Below are 16,043 nucleotides of genomic sequence, written 5' to 3' on the forward strand. Positions count from 1 at the left end.
TATATGTGTTATACACATTTCCAAAAAGGGTACCTGGTGCTTCTCAACTTCCCTCTCATCTTCGTTTCGGTCATTGTCTCGTTCAGTTTCTGCCTCTACATCATTATAGTAGTTGAGCACCTGTATGTATTATTATATTGAACCCACACACACTGACTCATCAGACTCAAACAGACAAAAGGGGCCCACTTGTTCGGCTTTTTAACCGGCCACCACCTTATGGTCTATATCCGAAATTAAAATGAACAGATAATCACCACACTCAGATTATATTTCTGGGTGTTCTTTTTATTTACGTTTTTTTAAACTACTATATTTTCGTTAAATTTCCGGCTGTTAAATTAATAATAAACTTTTTAGCTCAGAACAATAAACAAGTTCACTGAATTGAGACTTGTTTATTGAATATTTAAACGTTCCAATGGATTTTATGCTTGACTAGTTTTCGTGGGCATAGTTTTAGTTATTGTATTTTAACTGTATACTGTACTCAACTGTGTGTGGTGATTGTATATAAGATTGCTCGGACCGTTGACGCCTCACCCTTACATTACGGGTTTTTTTCTTTCATCTCTTTAATTTGAGCCTTCAGGAGTGACGTCATTAGTTTGTCTATATATGTGTGTAGGGACCCTTTGGTTTCTCGTGATCGTTAAGCCGCGAGGTCAGGCGTATCTTCCCTCCTTTTATCCCTTGGTCTTCTCTGCAAAAGTACGTTCTACACCCACTACTCACTTCCGTTAAGTTCGTTTTCGCGCGAATTGGATTAGACCAACCTTCTACTTTCTTAAACTTTTTTATTTTATTTGTTTTTGATTATTCTTGTACTCACAAAAAAAAAATCTTGGTTCAAGAAAATTATTCTTGCTTCCAAAAAATTTTGAGAAAAACGGTAAATATTTTGATTCAAGCAAATTACTTTCTTGATATTGAACATTTTATTTCAAAAGATTCAAATTGAGTAAAATGAAATTATTTTTCAATTAATGTTATTACTGAGTGTATTACTCTTTCTCAAGAATGCGGTATGGCCAGGGTTCGAATCTGATTTTGAGCGTATATAGTAATATTTTTCGTGAGTTCAGAGAATAATTTTTTAAGTTGAAAATTCTTAAACTTTTAGATAAAAAGGTATTTTTGGTTTAGTTTAAAAATAAATTATTTTCAAATAAACAAAACATTTTCTTAATTCAAGTTTTCTAATGCTAATAATTTTGAATTAAGTGAATGAGTTTTTTTAGTCCAAAAATAAATTTTTAAAGACCAAAATGTTCTTGATTTATGTAAACCTATTTTTTTTTGTGTATTTTTTTTATTTCCTTTACTATTTGAACGGTACACTGTAAAAAATTTGCGGAGTGAATGAAGATTGAATGATTTGTAATTGATTCACTCCCAGCGGGAGTGATATTTACTCCGAGGAGTTAATTTTTATTAATAATAAAATTCACTCCGCATACACTCCCAAAATAAATAAATTTTTGTAAAGAAAATATTTTTATAAACCTTTTTTATATTTAATTATTAAAAATTTAATTTATTATTTTTAATAATATTTAATTTTAATTATTATTATAATGTTTTTATTTGGCTCATTCCACGTCAAATCGACCAATAGTTGGACTCGACCCCTTTCGATTTGGACAAATTTTGGTCAGAAGTTTTCTTTTATCTTATAACGAAGTTCTGCCAAAGGAAAAAAATTAAAAATTTTTTTTCAAAAGTTATGCAAAATCCAAAATTTCACTATTTTCCATATTTTTTAAACCTATGTTTTAAAAATCTCGAAAACTATTGCAATTAAAAAAATCGCATTGAGTAAGTTTCAAAGGGGATACTTGGGGCTATTAAAAAAAAAAAATCTTCAATTTGTAAAATTTTGAATTTTTAAAAATTGTCAAAATTGACCGTCGACAATAAATTTTTGGCTCAAATTTTTTTGTGTATTACCTTTTACCAATCTTAAAAGATCATTCAATTTTTGGAACTGTGTTTTTTGTTTTTTCAAAAATATGAACTTTAAAAATTTGTTAAAAAAAAATTTTTTTCTTAAATTTTTTTTTTTTTTTTTACCTTTTATCTTAATTGAGTTTGGCAAATCGCGTAATTTTGATATTTTGAACAGTTGAAATTTCATTTAGTGGCATAATGATGAGAAAATAAACATTAATTGTATTTCTCTGAATTTTTTATTGGCTGTCCATCAATTGTATTTGTTTATTATTGGTTATTCGAAATTCTCATGCCGCTATTCCCATTTCAAGTGATGTGATGAGAGTAAAAACCTTATCCTCATCTGAGGATAGAAAGGATTTTCGGTTAAAAAATACAAATATCTACGAGTTCGTTGAAGAACCAGATATTAAAAGCAGGTAAATAACTGAAATTTCTGTGTTAGTACTTTATCTATATTAAGTTTGGATTTGAAGATTGAAGTCATATTAACATTTTTCAGGTTAAGAAAAAGAAAAAGAGCAAAAACAGAAAAAGAAGAATTAAAGAAAAATAGACTTTTGTAACAGAATGTAAAGTGAACTTACACTTGAAATGCCCTATTAAATCAATAAATAACCAATAATAAACAAATACAATTAATGTTTTTTTTCTCATCATTATGCCACTAAATGAAATTTAAACTGTTCAAAATATCAAAATTACGCGATTTGCCAAACTCAATTAAGATAAAAGAAAAAAAAAAAAAATTTAAGAAAAAAATTTTTTTTTAACAAATTTTAAAAATTCATATTTTTGAAAAAACAAAAAACACAGTTCCAAAAATTGAATGATCTTTTAAGATTGGTAAAAGGTAGTACACAAAAAAATTTGAGCCAAAAATTTATTGTCGACGGTCAATTTTGACAATTTTTAAAAATTCAAAATTTAACAAATTGGAGATTTTTTTTAATTTTTTTTCGGAAATTTTTTTTTTTAATAGCCCCAAGTATCCCCTTTGAAACTTACTCAATGCGATTTTTTTAATTGCAATAGTTTTCGAGATTTTTAAAACAGGTTTAAAAAATATGGAAAATAGTGAAATTTTGGATTTTGCATAACTTTTGAAAAAAATTTTTTTAATTTTTTTCCTTTGGCAGAACTTCGTTATAGGATAAAAGAAAACTTCTGATCAAAATTTGTCCAAATCGAAAGGGGTCGAATCCAACTATTGGTCGATTTGACGTGGAATGACCCTTATAGTAAATTAATTTTGAGATTTTTTTTGTAGAACGAAAATTTATTCTTATTTTATTTATTTTAAAAACTCCGAACGCGGATGTTTTTCGGAGTGAAATTCGAAATCACTCCGCAAATAAAAACTCCAGATTCACTCCCAACGCGGAGTGATTAATTACTTCACTCCGGAACTCCGAGTGATGGGAGTGAAATTCACTCCCGATTCACTCCGGATTTTTTACAGGGTATAGTACTTTACGAAAAAACTCATGTCCCGAGTTAAGAGGAGAGGCTATAATGTGTGATGAGATAGCAGTAACATAAAAGAGTACGTAAAGTTACCAGATTCACTAACTTGTGATTTATCTTCTGTTCTTTTTTTTATTTTCTAATACCTTTTAGTTCGTACTTGACATTATATTGGCAGTAAACTTGCATTCTACGGTACGTTACTGCTCCAGAACTAAAACTAGAAAGATTGAGATTCATTCAACCGTGAGCTTGTTAAAAAGTTCATGCTTCTATTGAGTTACAGTTACTTCAAACAGTTATTCTATCTAATATATTTGTTATTATTTAGATCATTGAGATTTAATTTTAGAACATTGAAAAAAAAAAATATTTTTACATATGTATAATTAGTGATTTTTTTTGTATTTGCTTTACGGGGTCTTGATTGCGTTAAACTTGATAAAATAGTTAATTTCTTGAGTATGTAGTAAGTGGAATAATAATTGAAGCTCGGGAGCGAGCACGCGAACTATGAAGTATATATGATTTAATTATAATTATAATCTTATAATAATAACTAAGAAAATACTCGAAAATGAATATTCACGGAAGCGTAACTTCGCATCACTTCCGCGTCATTTAAGGATCATTAATTTATAAATTTGAAACTGTTCAAGTATATGTATAGGAATTTTATTTAAGAAGAATTCTATTAAATTAATTTAATTAATCACCATAGCGAACTAAGTTGGTATCAAATTGTTTGTACAACAACGCGAATAAATATTCGAGATATATGATATTGTGTTATAAATACTCATTTGATAAGTAAATTTCTTTATTATTAACAGCTAGTGTAAGATGCTGTGAAAAAAATAAATTTTTTAAGCTTGTAAATATTTTAAAAAATAATCAAACGCTTGAGTCATTAAAAATATATTTAATTGCCTACAATAATTATATCTATGATTGAGGACTGCAAATATTTTATTAATGCGATTAAATATTTGACAGGTTGATTTACATCATTTGTAATACAAGTGATAAGTACTGAATCATTTAACGTGTACATAATAAAATAATAATAACAACAATACGTGTCATGAGATCAGATAAATTATAATGTCAACACATTATTATAAATATCTTGACAAGTTGAAATTTCACATAATACTGATAGTTATATATCAATAATAACCTAGACAATTAAATTTATAGCGTTATATATAATAGTGATCCGTTGAATATACATATAAATGTCTGTCTCATTTACTGTCTGCTTTCAACTAGCGTTAACGGATGCGAAAATTGCGGCACACCGCACATAGTAACGATGGTTTGTCTATATAATACCTATATATATATCTATATATTCTGTATATTCATATATATATATATATATATATATAGAAAGCTCTCGAGTTTGCATTTCAAAATGCCTATCTTTATCTGACTACCAGAAAAGCTACTGCATCTTGTTTACAAATGTATGTATGCATTTATATGTTGTATGTACATATATAAATTTATATGAATGTATGCATGGACCTTCATACATACACATATATGTATTTACATTTAAGTTTCACGCGTGTCCAGTTAGCCACTACGGATTCCGCGGTTTAAGCCGATTAATGATTATCAAACTAGCCGACAATTTACGGGGGATTTGTAATTATCGAATTTTGTCTCAACTTGTTCGTGAGTTTGGGATTTAAATCTGATGGATTAGTGTAGTCCGATAATTGTCTTGTTGATATGCTATATATCATTTAGCTATTAGATTTTTTTTATTCGTGCAATTTATTCACAATTTTTATTGTATAAAGTTTGGTTAGTTTACATAGGCATGTTTTAAAATTTTACGATATAAAAATGTGAAAATCATTATTAAATTGTGATAATTTTTTAATTTTTCTTGTAAAACTATAAATCCAGCTTTAATACATATTATATTATGTTATTCGTTCTTTTTTAACTTTATTAGTAGATTTATCGACTATTTATTATAGAAAATAGGTAATGATGGACATTAATATAATTATAAAATATTTTTTACATGAATTGATGCAATAAAATGAATAACTAAAACTAGTATAGCTTCCTTGCTCATAAGGCATGGAATAACTTGATACTGGCTATAGAGCTGCGATTGTTAACTATTAATGTTGGTAATTATTCTTGTGTAAAATCCCAATGGGATTTAAACGGCAGAGCGTAGAAACAGTTTTTACTTAGCAATTTAATTGCTATGTTTTATTCGTTATCTAAGCTAATTTAATTAAAAAGTTTCCTTGATTGAATCTGTTTGTTATTTAAGTACAGAAATAAATTTTTTTTGTGAATTTTTTAAGTTGGAAAGTAAAGAATTATAATCATTTAAAATAGTAAGAAATCAAGTGAAAATTTTTAAAGAGTATATAGAATGTAAAGCATTAAATATAAATATTTTTCTCATTGATTTCGTGGAATGTAAATAGAGTATAATAATGTACAATAAAGAGGATGTTTATGTCGTCACGCGACAGTTTCCGGCTGTTGGTGAGCGATCACAAGCGGATGGGTATTGATAGTCCATGAGAAGAATCGAGAGATGTATCGTAGACAGTGGAGAGATCTGGTGAGGACGTGAATTTGCGATTGAATAATAATAATAATGATAATAATAAAATATAATAATAAAGAATAAGCAAAATGGTGCAGCAGGTGAAAGAAAAAGACATTTATTTATTTGGCTCTCAAGACATCTTGTGAGTCGTCTGCTTGTCTGGCTTTTCTCACAGCTCTCTACTGGTATCGCCAAGAGATGAAATGCACGCCAGCCAGCAAATTCGAACCATTTTACATTTTAAAATTCTTTTTATTCCTGTCCTCGTCCTCCAGTATTTTATTTTATTATTTTTATTTTTGGGAATTCGCAACTTGAGAAAGCGGCATAACATCCGGGACCCTTTGGAAAGTCGTAAGGATGCGAAATGGCGACGGGAAAATCCGTGAAAAATTGCCAAGTTGCCGTTATTCCGCTTGAGTTAGAGAAAAATCCCAATGCTGAACGATTTATATGCTCCGAGGGAGAAGAAGGTCGATTTTAAATGGGCTCAAAAGAAAATACTGAGATAAAATAAATAGGAGAGACGATTATCTATTGATAAAAATATCTGAATCGATAGTTTTTATTTTATCTTGATGCGAAAAAAGAAAAAAAATTAAAACAGAATAAATGAAAAAAAAAAAAAAAAAAAAACAGTTCAAATATAATATACGTCATATGAAATTTTCAATATAAATTGGTATATGACCGTTATAATAAGCTCAAATAAAATCTGCTACGCAGACGTAAAAAAAAAAAAAATAATTACGATGATAATAATAAGATGATGATAGAACAAAAATCATGAGCATTCGTCTGGAAAGTTGATCTACTTAGATGAAATCTTATACAAATTATCTTATCGTTACTCTTTGAAGTATAGTCATGACTTTATTATTAAATTAATATTTAAATTAAAAAAGGTTCACCAAGAGTATAGACCTTTTCTTCTTATTCTATACCCGAGATATTATTTAATAAATTTCATCAAAGATATTATACTTATCTCAACAGAAATTTTATTAGTTTCACAAATTAAAATTTCAGACGTTCTGTGCAATTCCAACATTACTACGATTTAGTGTATTTCTGGATTTTACTATTTTAGAAAATAAAAATAGTGTTTTAAAAAAATGTTTAAACATCAATATCAATTAAATCCGTAGATATAGAATAAAATGAAGAAGACATTTTATAAAGTAATTTCAATGGTTTAATATTCACTGGAGGAAAAAAAAAAAAATAACTAGCAGAGCGTGGTTTCGATCCACGGACCTCTGGGTTATGGGCCCAGCACGCTTCCACTGCGCCACTCTGCTCTTGGCTTGGACTTTGCGTCAATAGTTCTGTTTTGAATTTATAAGTCAACATTGTTGGGTTAAGGATAAAATATTTCATATTCATCGGTACTCAGTCCTGCAATAATAAAGCCATTGAAATGGTTTGAGCCGAACTATCGAGTCACGAAATCGTTGAAATTTTTTTTCTATTAATAATTCTTAATAGTATGATTAATATTCATTATTATAATTTTAATGATATAACAAGTTTATTTATTCAAAAAAATAATGAAATTACTTATTTATTATTCATGCGCACGATCAAAAAAAAAATTAATGATGCACACTTTTTTCTTAGTTCACATAGAGCTGAATATTTATTACAAGTCTCGATTGACTATCTGCAATATAATACTTTTAGTTTAACCGGAATTACTGATTTTCAAAGTCATAGAATAATTTTTCCCATAAATATAAAAATAAGTGGAAGCCTGACTTGATAAAATTTAGTAAACGTAATTAATCATGCGACTGATGTCCCTGACGAGACTTTTTCTATCTATTCTACCTCCCTGTCGAATACAAGGGCTTAAAGAAAAAGATAAAGCATAGATGGGCCGCAGGACAAATCCATAATTAATGATAGTCCCTCTACAGACAGGATCGATTCAGATGATTTATTTACACTCGGGCCACAAATATTTACTTGCCGAAAGGGTTAGTTTATACACCGTGGGGGTTGGAGATCCCGGATAAAAATAAAGATAAACACAAAGTGAGTGAGTGAATGCGTAAGTAAGGATGATAATGCGTATAGGAAAAAAGTGGATTCGAGTAGAAAGGGGATGATAAAGCTGGAACCTGGAAGCTGGAAATAAAAGGATGACATTATAATTAATAGCTTTCGTCATCTGGAGGCAGAGGCTCGCCAGTCATTTTTGCTGAATGGGCTTTAATTCAGGTGGGGCCAGCCTCGCCATGAATAGGACCTTAATTCGTGAGCTCTCATCATGCATAACACCCTATTGCTCTGGATACATCTTCCAAGTATGTGGAAGGACGATGCGTTACTCTCACAGAACACAGACAGACTTGTATCACATGTATACCGAAATCGAACGATCCAGTCATCGTGTGTGTAAAGTTCACGAACTTCCTTGTATACATAACATCAGATGAGCAGCAGTTGATGTAAATTTTATTTACATTTACCCTCGGTGCAACTCACGAGCTTTTAATTCTTCCTGCTTATAAAAATTTCCGGCAGACACGTGTCGCTAAATGATGCTATAATTACTCAGCGATTGAAATGTTTATATCGCCGTGACTGAATGTTTTAACATGATTTTTAAATATTTATCTTCTTTATTATTTATTATTGATTTTTAATCAATTTTTTTTTGTTTTCAAAAATATTTTCATTTAATCTTTCAAAGGAATCGATATATTTCATTTTCTTTCAGTGCATCCAAACCTTGCAAAATTTAATATCTTTAATGTATTTATTTGTCTAGTAAAAGCTGTCTTTAATCAATGTCATAAATGTAATTTATAAATGTCCAGTCGCCTAGATTTTTGTGTTTGTCTTTTCTGAAGACACATTATCATGATAGTTAAAATTAATCTTAACAATGATTGAAGGACATTACTAGTTCCTCTTTGCTTATTCAATAAATATTTAAGTATAATTATATTAATGGTTATTTTGACTTCCTAATTTTTTAAAATGAATGATGGATCAACGTCTAACTCAATTCGTCATTTTATATGTCCCTATTTATCAGGATGTAGCTTGATGTCACTGCTGTGTATGCTTATAAGGGTTGATTTTGATAGATTACGCATAATGATAATAGATTGTAAGTTTCGTTTGTGTATTTGTTATGCTTCAAACATTATTATTTTTTCAACTTTTTTTTTTTTTTTTTTTATTTAATAATAAGTATATAGTGATAAACAATAATTGAAATAGTTAATAATAGTGTCAGTCAACGATTATCTTTTAAAGAAGCTTTCCATTCTGATTAGCGTATATATTTCACTTCCTTAATGTTTATCACGAGAAAAGTTTAAAAGTAAATGCCACACCTTATTTTACTAGTTCATCGTAGTATCTCAGGGTTCAAGTAGTTGTGTTACTCCAATGAATAATCGGGGAAAGTTTGAAAGTTAATTGCATTTCTGTAATATACTGCTTCTTCTATACTTATATACTATACACTTGAGTTTTAGATTATCGCCCGGAAAGGTGTACTATAGCGAAAGCGTGCGAATTACTCCGATACCTAACTGAGAATTTGATAATTTTTTTAATTTTATATTTTATACTTACCATATAATTTGATTTTATTTGGTATCTATCTTCTTTATAGCCTCATTCGCCTTAAGAAAAACTTTGTTTATTCATTAGCCTGATAATTATTTATTTTAAATTTCTAAACACTTTAGCTCATATGTCATTAATTTTTTTTGTTAATTAATATTTAAAACAACTTTTCAATGATTGCTATGCAAATTTTTTTTTTTATCGGTTTATAATATTATTTTTATCTTCCCATTATGTTCAAATAGAAAGGAAAAGAAGCTAACCAGGGAAAATTTTAATTAAACCACGTCGTTTCAATATATTATATACTGATTTAATTAATTTAAAATAAATACATAAATTAGCATAAAATTTTCATTATAGTCAACGAAAGAAGGTTTAAAAACATTTATTTACAAATAAATCGAATTCTATCAACACTTATTTAGAAACTTCTCATTGATTCAAAATATCGTATTTTTTTTTTTTTTTTTTTTTTTGTATGATTGATTTCTACGGCTTCATTGGAACGTCAAGTCTATTCACACCCTATCATTTTTCATCCCTTGTAAGTCTTCATCGTGACTCAACAATAGCGTTCATTTTCGACTGCGAAACCTCTATATGTAAATTGTATCTAAGAAAAGGACTTTACATCACTCTTTCAAAGTCTTTCATTGCGTTGTACAATCTAAAATGTATGATAACGCTCACACATTTATATGTATCAAAGTGTATACATAGTCCACTACTCTACAGTAGTATATACTCGAAACAATTCCAGTGGCTGAGTAATATAGAGAATAGAGAAGAATGACATTATGCAAACGATCAAATAGTAAATGTCAAGAGAGTAAAGACGGGAAGCACGTTTCATCGTTTAGTTAGTCGCCCACAGATTCTACCAACTGAAGAGAGACTCTTATATATAGTAGACTGCATCATATATACGTGTATAAATTGCATCAAAGTTTATAGTGTAGTCTCACTTCTATCTTACTAATGAGCAAATCAGAGATCTCTACTGCAACACCAACAGCATTTCTCATCCATCTCCATCTTAAACAGCTCTGATTTTACTAGTTCAAGTTAGCACGCTTCCTATCTCCTGTTTCTTCTCTCCTCTCAACTCTCAACTCTTGTTTCAATTTACACGTTTATTCGATCAAGAAAATTGAGTCTTGTGGCCGAGACGACTTCAATCTGCAATTTATCTAATGAATTTACTTGACACGATTTAACTTTTGTGATGAATAATGCAACTTTAATGCATTTTCATTTTTTTTTGCACATACATAATAAAATATTTAAAAATGATAATAAAAATTTTTTAAACTATTTTTTAATTGAATTTAATTGAATAAAATTTCCATTTTTTTGAAACCCAATTTTTTTTTTTCAAATTTTATTCACATATAAATATAAATTTTTATTGTAAAATTATAATTTACAATGCAATGTAATAAATTCAAATTTTGCCATAAATTCAAATGCGTATAAGGAAAAGTAAATCGCAATAGTATTTTTCAGTGCTTTTATGTATTTATGCTAGAATTATAAAATTTATTAAACTGAGAACAAATAAAAAAAAATGAAAGTATTAACAATGTAAAATTTGTATTAACGGGAAAGTTTAAGTTTATTAAAAGGAATTTTATGATAAATTGAAAAATTTAGAATCCCAAATGTAGGTTAATAACAGTATTCCTACGAAAAGAAAAAAAAACACCTTTTTCACAGAAAAACGTGATGAACATTATAAATGATCCAAAATTAAAAAATAATTATAATTATAAATTTCAATTATATCTATTTTCACATGAAAGAAAATTTAAATGGAACATTTTGAGATAGCTTATATAGCTTAATTTTAAATACTAAAGAAAGAAAAAAATATCCAGTCACTCTTAATACTCCCTATAATTAATCACCGGCAGTAGAGATGGTATAGTAGAGGATATCACGAAATTATCCTCCCTTAAATAAACCTACTCATGACACTGTTTGATTCTCGTAGAGTGTGCATTATCCCCTCTACATAACTTATATATAGATATATATTCATAATTATAGTTATAGTTATAGATATATTACTTTATTCTTTCTTCCCCTCTTGCTCGTCTCGTAGTGTATGGATATTATACATAATAGTTATACGGGAACTTGTCTCTAAGTACTTCCGCAGAGAGATTGAGAATACGGAAGAGGACCGAGATATTCCCCTGTGTGCGTTTTACAACCAACAAAGTAGTACACTAACGATTGGGTGGTTGATATAATTTATCAGAGTTGTGAGTTTGAGGGATAAAGGACTTGGGTTCGCTCTACTCTGGTAGTTACATCTCGTATATGAACTCCACTACGAAACCTCACGACGACGATTAATGTAAGACTGACGAGTTCGTTATAACTAAATGTAGTGATCTAACGCAGTTTCCCGTCTCGGATTCTATTTCACTCAGTCAAAGGATCAGAATAAGGTCTCTGATTATTAATTAACGCTATTGATTTATTTAATCAATTACAAACGGAATTACTCATATATTAAGGATCTTAATTAATCATTTGGTTCAAAACTTAGACCTTATTTTAGAAACAAAGATAAATATGTAAATAATCTGTTAAAACAAGCTATGCTTCAAAATATGCTGCCTTTCAGATAATTTAAATTCCACTATAAAAGTCGTCCTACACTTGAAATATTCAGTTTTTGTTTATATAAAAAAAATTACTCTTCAATAATTTAGTAGCGTTCGTCTGAACTCGAGTTAAAATTGCATTTTTTCATAAACTTTTTTCTGTTAAAAATGCAGTCAATAGATAAACTTTTTAAATATTTTGTCGATTTTCACGTTATTTTAAATAAATAACATTCTTTATTCATTTATTGAATTAATTAATTGCATTATAGGACAATTTAATTCTATTATAAAGCTAGTTGAAATGTTTTATGTTTAAAAATAATTTCCAACGCACGACTGACGCATAAAAATCAATAGATAAAATTCGTAGTGCCAATCTCAAGCATTTATGTTATTGATAAAATTTAATTAAAAAGTCAAAAACTCATTTTACTCTTTTGAAACCAAGCTAATTTATTTTTAAGCATTCGGTCGTTAATTCTAATTATTATCGTGTATTGAAAATAATTAGTTTAAAAATTATTACATAGTCATTAATTAATTAATTCTATGCACTCCATTCACTACACTTGAAATTTAGATCAGCCTAAAAATTCAATAACAACTTTTGAAAATACAAAAATAAATAGAATTTACATTTAATCCATCAAATTATTGATGAAAGAATATTAGATTGGTGTTCTGCAGTAACGATCAAGTCATCGCATTTATCAAACCTTAGAATATTAAAGCAGCATTCACAAATATTGTCGGTGCATAAATATGTAAATTATTCACGAGGGTTGTGGGTCACCTCTCAATGGGGTTGACGATCGAAATTAAGGGCACGAGCGACCGCGACCCTACTTTCTATCCTTGTATAGTGTGTATATTAGTATATATCACGCGAGGCTTTCAAGTTATTAGAGAACAATGAAATAAAGAGCGTTGACAAACGAGAGTAAAGTTTCAAAAATAAAAACAAGTGGACTAGACATAGATTCCCTACAAGATAAGTGACTGCAAGATTGAGCGATTGAGTCACTTCATTTAACGTTTACCGTTTATTATATTACAAACTAACCAAACCGTTTTGGTGAAATTCCTTAAAACGGAAACAACCGTCAGATTACGTTGTTATTTACAAAGTACATATTATAGTGTCAGAACAAAAGCCACTAGGCGTAACGTGAATCCTAAGCTCGGAAGTGTCTCGCAATAACGACACCTTGGGACTTCTACCCCGGTAAGTAAAGATCTCATTCTCTCGTCCCTCGAGGCGCTCGTGTTGTTATTGTTATATTACCACCATTATTATTATTATTATTTTTATATTTATGTACAGTGTATCTTGTGCCCTAGAATAATTTTATGAGTCTAGATATAGCATAGATATTTATTTAAACATACACAGATATAATATGCAAAGCGAAGAGAAGAGTGTGACATAAATACGGCAGTAATGTTTACTGGTAAAAGCACGCGATATGCCGTTTTGCTACCGAGAACGTGCACAACAAGCGTTTTATCGCGAATGACGTCGAGTACCGGTTTCTTCTTACCTTCATTCCATCATGTGACTCTGCTCTTGTCTTCCGTCTAACTACTCGTCTTTCCAACTACTTTATGACATCGATCCACTTGTTAATTACGACAGTTCTATCATCATTATCGTCTTAAAACATCCATGAATATATTTATTTAACCATGCAATGTAAAATATTATAAATTAAAGTTCTAATTGAGTTGTTGATTTATTAACATCAAGTCCTCTTAATTTTTATTCTTAATTAATTGAAATATTATTGCTCTCTTTATATCTATTTATGTGGAGTTCAGTTGTACAATTTCTGTTGTTGTTTAGTAGTTTTATTATTTGCTGCAGAGACCGCTGAGATAACGTTAAACAATTTATTAAAGTTAATTAAATCATTAAATCAATATTACTGGCCAGGCGGGTATCAATTGAAAACTAATTCAAACTAACCCCATGATACCAAGAGAGAATAGTCGCCTAATGAGGACTATTGAAACTGGCAATTACGTTCTGAGTTAATAATCATCAAGTTGACCGTGGTCTAACAACCTTCTCGAATTGCTCTTAATTGTCCAGCCAACATTTTCTCACCTTTTTTATTTCCAAATGCTCTGAATTATCGATAACTTGCCAAGAATTTGCTATTGTAGAAAATTAAATTGGACCTCGTTTTCTTGTTTTCGTGAGATTTAGGTCATTAAAACTTTTAAGAATAAATTACTAACGTCAAAACAAGCTCAAAGAAATATATAGTCATGAAAACATATGTTCAATGCTATTTACGCAATCTAAAAATATTTTTCCGTGTGAACGCTCAAATAACATTTTCTCATTTCAAGTTATACTGAAATTGTAGAAGCACCATACTTATTTACGTCTAACATGAAAAATAAACAATCTCATTAGAGTTATTACATTTTACGCAAACATTATTCAAATTTGATTCAAAAACTATTTCAAAAAATTAATTTTTTTTTTAAATATGTAACATACATTTTTCTTAATAAAATACTAAATTTAGAATTCAAAAAATTTCTAATTTTGAAAATTAATTACATTTATTATCTAATTTGAATTTTTACATTATTAAAGTAGAGCAAAATTTTTGCTTATATTAATTCATAGTTCTAAAAAATGAAATATTTAAAAAAAAAATTATTTTTAATTGTAACTTTTTAAACGTATTTCTAAATATTAGGTTCAAATTTATTAATTTGGAAAAAAAACATTCTTGTAATCATGGTTTATTGAATTTTTCCCCAGATAAAATAGATATTTGAATGAAGAAAATATTTTTAACTCTAAGAAAAACTTTTCTTTTGACCAATCATACTTCAAGTAAACTTTTTGTTCTATGTAGTAATAAAAATTTTAATATCACAAGTAGTAATATTTGTGATATTATAAAAAATTTCATAAAGGAAGATAAATAATTATCAGTAGCTACCGAAATTTTTCAACTCCACTTTGGTCTATAACTACCTAAAATTTCAACTATTTCTTTAAGCACTTGACTTTCGTCCTTCATTTATGATTCTTTCATCATTTTTTACATCAGTCTAGACGACCGATTACCTAACTCAAAGAAAGTTTCACGTAAAATTTTTTCTTTCTGACAAAGATGTCTTATCCTCCTTCATCTCGATCCTATTCGAAGCAATTTGTCGCAGCAGGTGACGGCCAAAAAGAAAGAAAAGCAACATGGCCACAGTTGTAGCGATGATACCTAAATTAAAAGTGGGCTTTAGAAAAAGGTCCGCTGGACACTTTTGGACTATCAACAACAACGACCGTGTCTAGGGTCCGAAGGTGAAGGTCTCCGCAAAGTAGAAACTAGCAGAACGAAAACCACCATTTGTTCCCGATTACCGTCTTAAATCACAAGGACAGTCGATCTGTCGATCAGTTTCAACTGAACAAATAACAGAAAAGAAAGGTCCCAGGATATTAAATAACCACGATCTCTACCTCAAGATGTAAGATAAGATCTAAAGTAATATAACCAGAGATAAGAATAAACGGAAAGATGATTCGGAAAAAAGTAAAATCTTAGATTATTGGCATTAGACTTTTACGGGGGTTTTAAATTACTTCAATTTTAAGTTTTTTGTCAAAGCTGTCTTGAAAAAAGTTGTAACTGTAATTTATTGGTACCTGAGGGAACACTAGCGCATATTGTAATTTTAATATTTTTCGTCTCTCATTTATTATATGCTTTTCTTTTTTTTTTTTTCACTCAAAATTTAGTCGTTGGTCCTTCCCCTATTTACTGTCTTTTTATGGCATGGCGCATAGCGACGATCCCCTA

The 16,043-nt window shown here is 29.0% G+C and overlaps 1 protein-coding gene and 1 non-coding gene across 4 annotated transcripts in view; one reads left to right on the forward strand and one right to left on the reverse strand.

Annotated features, from left to right (window-relative positions):
• Positions 1-16,043, forward strand: part of LOC123264202 (fasciclin-2) — an 83,911-nt gene that overhangs the window by 12,967 nt on the left and 54,901 nt on the right. The gene's annotated exons all lie outside the window — the stretch shown is intronic.
• Positions 7,240-7,311, reverse strand: Trnam-cau. The gene has a single exon. It is a non-coding gene; the product is annotated as a tRNA-Met (tRNA).

Source organism: Cotesia glomerata, linkage group LG4 (genome assembly GCF_020080835.1).
Source record: "Cotesia glomerata isolate CgM1 linkage group LG4, MPM_Cglom_v2.3, whole genome shotgun sequence".
Lineage (NCBI taxonomy): Eukaryota > Metazoa > Arthropoda > Insecta > Hymenoptera > Braconidae > Cotesia > Cotesia glomerata.